This window comes from Trichechus manatus, unplaced genomic scaffold (genome assembly GCF_000243295.1).
Source record: "Trichechus manatus latirostris isolate Lorelei unplaced genomic scaffold, TriManLat1.0 scaffold00004, whole genome shotgun sequence".
NCBI lineage: Eukaryota > Metazoa > Chordata > Mammalia > Sirenia > Trichechidae > Trichechus > Trichechus manatus.
In genome coordinates, this window is record NW_004443940.1 from 29,535,811 (window position 1) to 29,542,233 (window position 6,423).

Consider the following 6,423-nt stretch of genomic DNA (forward strand, 5'->3'; position numbering starts at 1 on the left):
TCAATGTCACTGAACTGTGCATGTAGAAATTTTTGAAATGGTGTATCTTTGGCTATGTGTATTTTCACCAAAAAAAAGGTTGAGAAGTTAGAGGGTTGACGTGTTGTGGGGTTGTTAACCAGTGTCATAAAACAATATGTGTACTACTGTTTCATGAGAAACTATTTGTTCTGTAAACCTTCACCTGAAGTATGATTAAAAAAAAAAAGATACTTAAAAAAAAATTTATAGCGTAATCTTTTTCTAGTCTTAAATCATGCCCAATTAAAATATCCAAATCTTGTTGTTAGCTGCCATTGAGTGTGCCTTCGACTCTTGCTAACCCCTGACTCATGCCAACCCTACGTACAATGAAATGCTGCGCAGTCCTGTCGTATCCCCATAATTGGTTATGGATCGGACTGTTGTGATCAATAGGGTTTTCATTGGCTAATTTTCAGAAATAGATCACCAGGCAATTCTTCCTAGTTCATCTTAACCTAGAAGCTCCAATGAAACCTGGTCAGCGTCATAGCAAAACGTAAGCCTCCATGACAGATGGGTGGTAGCTACACATGAAGTGCTTTGGCCTGACAGGGAACACAACAGAGAGTCCCTGATGGAGCAGGGGAAGTGTGGGGTGCAGAATTGAAATTCTAGTAAAAAGACCAGAGTTAATGGTCTGATTGAGACTGGTGGAATCCCAGAAAGCACGGCCCCCAGGCTCTCTGTCAACGCAGAACTAAAACAATTCCCGAGGCCAACTCTTCAGACAAAGATTAGACTGGACTGTGGGACATAAAATGATACTCGTGAAGAGCGTGCTTCTTAGCTCAAGTTGATACATGAGACTAAATGGGCAGCTCCTGTCCGGAGGTGAGATGAGAAGGCAGAGAGGGTCAGGAGCTCGTTGAAGGGACACGGGAAATCAGGGGTGGAAAGGAGGAGAGTGCTTTCACAGTATAGGGAGAGCAATTAGCGTCACATAACAATGTGTGTATAAATTTTTGTATGAGAGACTAACTTGAATTGTAAACTTTCACTGAAACTACAACCATAAAAAAAAGAAAGAAATTGAACAATAAGCCCAGATAAAATATAATAAGATTCCAATTCCAGCAACAAAAAATGTCCCAAATTAAATTCCCATCCTTCATCAAAAACTGAAGGAGAAATAAAGTCCCCAGGTCATCTCACCACAAATAAAAGACAAAAAATCAAAATTATTTTCTCCTCACTTTCTTATTCTTATTGTCAGCTAGAGGAGCTTTGGATTCCTCTGGCATCAGCTTAGTCATTTTCTACTAGAAGCCTCTCCAACGTTTAATTCTGTCTGTTCTCCCATGCTTCCTATTGAATCTGAGTCAGCTGAGAATTTACAATGAAGAAAGGGAAGAGTGTAGTTTTCTCTCTATGCCCACTTTTTAAGCATTACACCCTAATAAGCAGTCTTTCTAGAAACTGGGGAATGGGACGATGGCTTCCTGCTACCTTCTTTAGGGTCAGAGAACCTAAATTATGTAAGGTCAGGTATTCAGCTGAGGTACTGTGACATCATCACATTGATAACCATGACATGTATGTTCCAGGGAAACTTGAGAAGAACCCATAACCATTTGGAGCATCACCTATAAAACCAAAGATATTGTTTCTTAAGCTACACCTCTTGAGCTCTCAACAGAGACCCAAGGAAGTAACTAACATTTCTTCTGTGATCAGAGCAAAGCTGCTGAAATAAAGATCCTCAAAACTTCCACATCCACTAGTCTAACACAAAGACAGCTCCACAACTTCTAACAGAAATATGTTGGGGAGAGGCGTGTTATATTTGGCAGATGGTACTGTGATTCAAATCATCGCTGCCATTTATTAAGACCTTTCTATGTGCCAGGCCCTGAGCTAAGCTCTTTACACACATTAGCCCATTTGGATGCTAAAAACAAGCCCAAGAATTAGATACTGTCACCATTCTGATGTTACAGGAAACTCAGGCACAGAGAGAAAAGAATCAATAATTGGTAAGTGGGAAAGCCAAGCTCTAAATCCCAAATCAAGTGGACCTGAATACCTGCTCTTAAGGTTATACTGTAGGTCTAGTCTTCATGCTTCTTGTCCATTTCTCCTCAGTCTCCTATGAGGATGCCTTGGCTGTAGGGCATAGGAAGTAGGGCATGGGCTATTTAGTAACTTCAGCAACAATAAAAATGCTTTTGCTCCACCTTGTTTGCCTTGTTTGGAAGTGACACTACAGACAAATTGTTGAAATAGATCACACATAAAGCTTTCAGCTCTCTAGAACCTTCCATGCCAAGAGAGACACATTGAAAGCATTTGCAGAGACAGATGAAGCTTCTCAAAATAAGCACATACCCTTAGAGAAAAATGAGTATCATGTGTCCCCCATAACAAACTATTCAAGAAATGACTTTGGAAACAATATTTCAATTTCTGTCTGGGACACATGGGACCTCAAATTTCCCTAGGTCCGCATTTGCTGGGTGTTCTTGAACAGAGAACACTTTAAAATAACAATACATTGGCTCAATACTGCAAGAGATTATGAGACATTTCACAGACATAGAATAAAGTACAAAGCAAAGATAATCTTACAGATGAATTACTTATAAGAAATGATGAAAAATTATTTACGATTCTTCCTTTATGATAGTATTTAAAAAGCAGGTGAACTAAATCATGTTGTTTTTTTTTTTCTTTTGTTAAAAGAACAAAATACCACAGCTACATGTTGAAATTATAGTGTGACATCAATCATGGATCTTCCAATAAAGACATATATCAAGATAGCAAGACACTAGAAAATGTACCTTTGTGCAAATGGGCAGCTGGAAACCTGAGCATTCATGCATGATAGGGTCTCCCACATAAACTCTTAGCAATTACGGGTATGGTCCTCCATTATTTAAAGTGGATTAACTAAAACAAAGATAAATATATAAATGAAGTTCAAAGTTTTTCTTTCCTTTGATTTTAAACACATTTCAGAGGAAAATATATGCATGCCATTGTGTTTGTTTATACAAGAATTCAGAAGATTATTTGAGGAATAATAGTGATCCAAGGAAATTTGGTTGATAGGAAGAAGTCGTACAGAGAAAAGAGATGCGGATGAAGAAAAGAGAAAGGGGAGCGTCCTCATTACTACACAATTCAAAGAATGGGGAGTATGTGTGTGTTGGATCTCAGAGGAGGTGATAAATTTTCTATAACAGAGCCAGAGGGGGCCACACTGTGAAGCTGATATTTGAGCACAACCAGAAGAAAGTAAAGGAGCAATCCATGGGGATACCTGGGGAAAGAGCAGTCCAGGCAGGAAGAACCACAGATCCAAGGAATTGTGGTTGATAGGAAGAAGCTCTGTAGAGAGAAGAGATGTGGATGAAGAAAGGAGAAAGAGAAGAGAGTCTTCATTTTGCTCCACAATTTGATGCAACACAATCTTCATTCTAACTAAATCCAAGAGTCAGTATAGGTCCTAAATTCTTATGGTACCAGCATGGATGATCAAAGGATAATTAACAAGAAGGTGGGAATACAATTGAGAGACACCTGCAATAATTTCACCAAGAAATGGCAAGGTCCTGAATTTAGAAGATGAATGTAAGAGTGGAGAAGGAAAAATAAATTGCATTTCTGTGTTTAGAAGTAGAATTAATTGGATTTATCAAATTATTATGCATTAGAAGGGAGGAAGGGAAAGGAGTTTGGGGCACCTCTCAGGCAAAGTGCAATGTGGAGAACCATTCACTGAGGTATCCAGTATCGAACACTGGAGGAGGAACATTTGGTAGGAAAGGAGGAGGGATGGTGGGTTCAACTTTGGATGTGCTGATTTTGAGGTACTGTTTTTACATCAAACTGTTGGAAAAATAAGTAAGCAAAATTGTAGGCTAGACCTATTCATTTGTCATTTGTTGGCATACAAATTGTAGTTAAATTCATGAGTGTGATTGAAGTCACTTGGGGAGAAGGAGAAAAATAAATCATGAACTGCAAGGGGTAAGGATGGAGCCCTGGGGAGCATACACCTTTAACGGGCATGAGAGAAAAAGATGCCCACAAAGGCGAGTCAAAACCACTGCAGAAATGGTTGGAACGAAACAAGGAGAGAGCATGGGGATGTGAGCCATGGGATGCTCTCACAAGGAGGAAGCTTTCACAAGCTTTCTCAAGGAGGAAGTGGTAAATCATGGTAAATGCCACCAACAGGTTAAAGTAGATAAGGACAGAGAAGTTTTCGTTAGGAATAAATGTGTCATTAGTGACCTTAATTAACATTATTTCAAAGGAGTTGAGGATGACAGGAAGCAGGGTGCAGTAATCAGGAAGAAATGTTAGGAGAAGTAAAAACATTGAGTTAAGAGACTTTTTCAGTAAGCCCGGTTGTTTCAAAATGGCAATGAAATGCAAAAGACCACTGCCCTGTCCTTCCGTGCTTCAGAGACATGAAAACAAGAGGATAGACAAGAACTTTAAGGGGCAGAGAGTGTAAGTTAACAGTGGAGAAACAATATGGGCAGAGATAGGGAGAGTGGTGACATAATGTGAAGTATGTAACCATTGTCAATGAACTGTGCATGTAAAAATTGTTGAATGAGAGTATGTTTTGTTGTGCATGTTTTCACCAAAAAAAGAAAAAAGAAGAGAAGGAGCAGCTACTACTTGAAGGAGACACAGGGGACCTGGTGTCCTCAGAGGAGAATCAGGATTAATTAAGTCAAGGAACTATAGAGAATGTTTTCTAAGGAATTTAGGGGTGAACGAAGTCTGTTAACAATGGAACAGCAACTATTCTTTCTGCCCTTTGCTCCTCTTTTCCAGTGCCTCATTCCCAGTTAATTTCCTTCAGAACTCACCTAAAAGGGGCTTCCTTAGTAACCCTCTAGATTCAAACTGATTCCCCCCTTTTTCTTTTTCTTTTAATGATTCTCCTGTTTAGGATTCTTTCCCTATTGTTTCACTCTTCACACATGTAGTTTGCTTAATATCTGTTTTCTTCTAGACAATGAGTTCCATGAGGCTAGGAATGTGTATTTACTATGCTCACTACTGCATCCCCACACAGTACGAGCTCAATTAGTAATTTGTTGAATGAATGAATCAATGAATCAATTAATCCATAGGTGCTCTAGAGGCCACAGTGTAAAGCATTGGCCTGGAGGGCAGCAGTGACAGAATAAATGAGTGGGAAGGTAAAATAAGGCAGGATTGGAATGAGTCAACAGAAGAAAGCAGATGACTCAGAGGGGCTTGGATTTTAGTTAGTGATGAAGCAGCACTTTGAGAAGAGATATAGAGACATCAACTGGTTTCAGAACTCTGCCTGTAATTCCCATCTAAAGAAATTTCTGTTTTGATAGGTTCAATGGTTCTGAGTTATATCTAAGGTTGAATGATGTTCATTAATCATGGTATAGGCAGTGTCCTAATGCCTTTGTTCAGGTCTCTAAATAGAATGTTGGTGATTAAGTTCAGACATGGGTGAAAGGGTGGCAAGTTAGGGCCCATCCATCCATTCATCCATCTAACCATCCGTCCATCTACCCATCCATTCATCACACCAATTGGTGAAGAGACAATAAATAAGATAGAATGTTGGAAGATGATAAGTGCTAAGGAGCATCATTAAGCAGTGAAGAAGGATGGGGAGGATGTGTGACTTGGACCTGGGGGGAGGTAATAAATTTTAGATAAAAGAAGCAGAGAAAACCACACCGTGAAGGTGACATTTGAACAGAACCTAAAGAAAGTAAAGGAAAAACTCATAGGGATATCTGGGGAAAGGGCATTCCAGGCAGGAGCAACCATGAATGCAAAGGCCTTGAGGACAGAGAGTACCTGGAATGTTCAAGTCTCGATGTGGTTGGAGCAGAGACAGGGAGGGAGAAAAAAGTAGGAAATGAGTCAGGAGCTGATGGGATCACTGGGAAGGGCCTTGTAAGCTATTGCAAGGATGTTTTTTTAGCATTTACTCTGATTGACGTAGGGAGCCCTGAGAGATTTGAAAAGTGAAGTGTGATCTGTCTAAAGTTTTTAAAAGGTCACTCTGACTGATAGATTTTGTTGGAGGAGGTCATACATGGAAGTAGGGGGACAAGTTGGGGATTATCGTGGTCATCTGGTGGCAGATTGGGACCAAGGTGCTAGAGGTGTGGGTGATGAGAAGTGATTACATTCTGGATGTAATGTGAAAGTAAAGGCAACAGAATTTGCATTTCAGTTGGTGTGGGGTGTGAGGAAAGGAAAAGAGGAAAAGAAGACTCCAAGTTTTCAGTCCAAACACCTGAAAGGATGGACTTGGCCTTAACTGAGATGGGCAAGACTGTAAGTAGAGAAGGTTTGGAGAGAGTTTCAATTTTAAATGCGTTAAGTCTGAGATTGTTTATTAAATATCCAAGCGTGAGGTTGAGTTGACAGTCTGGAGTC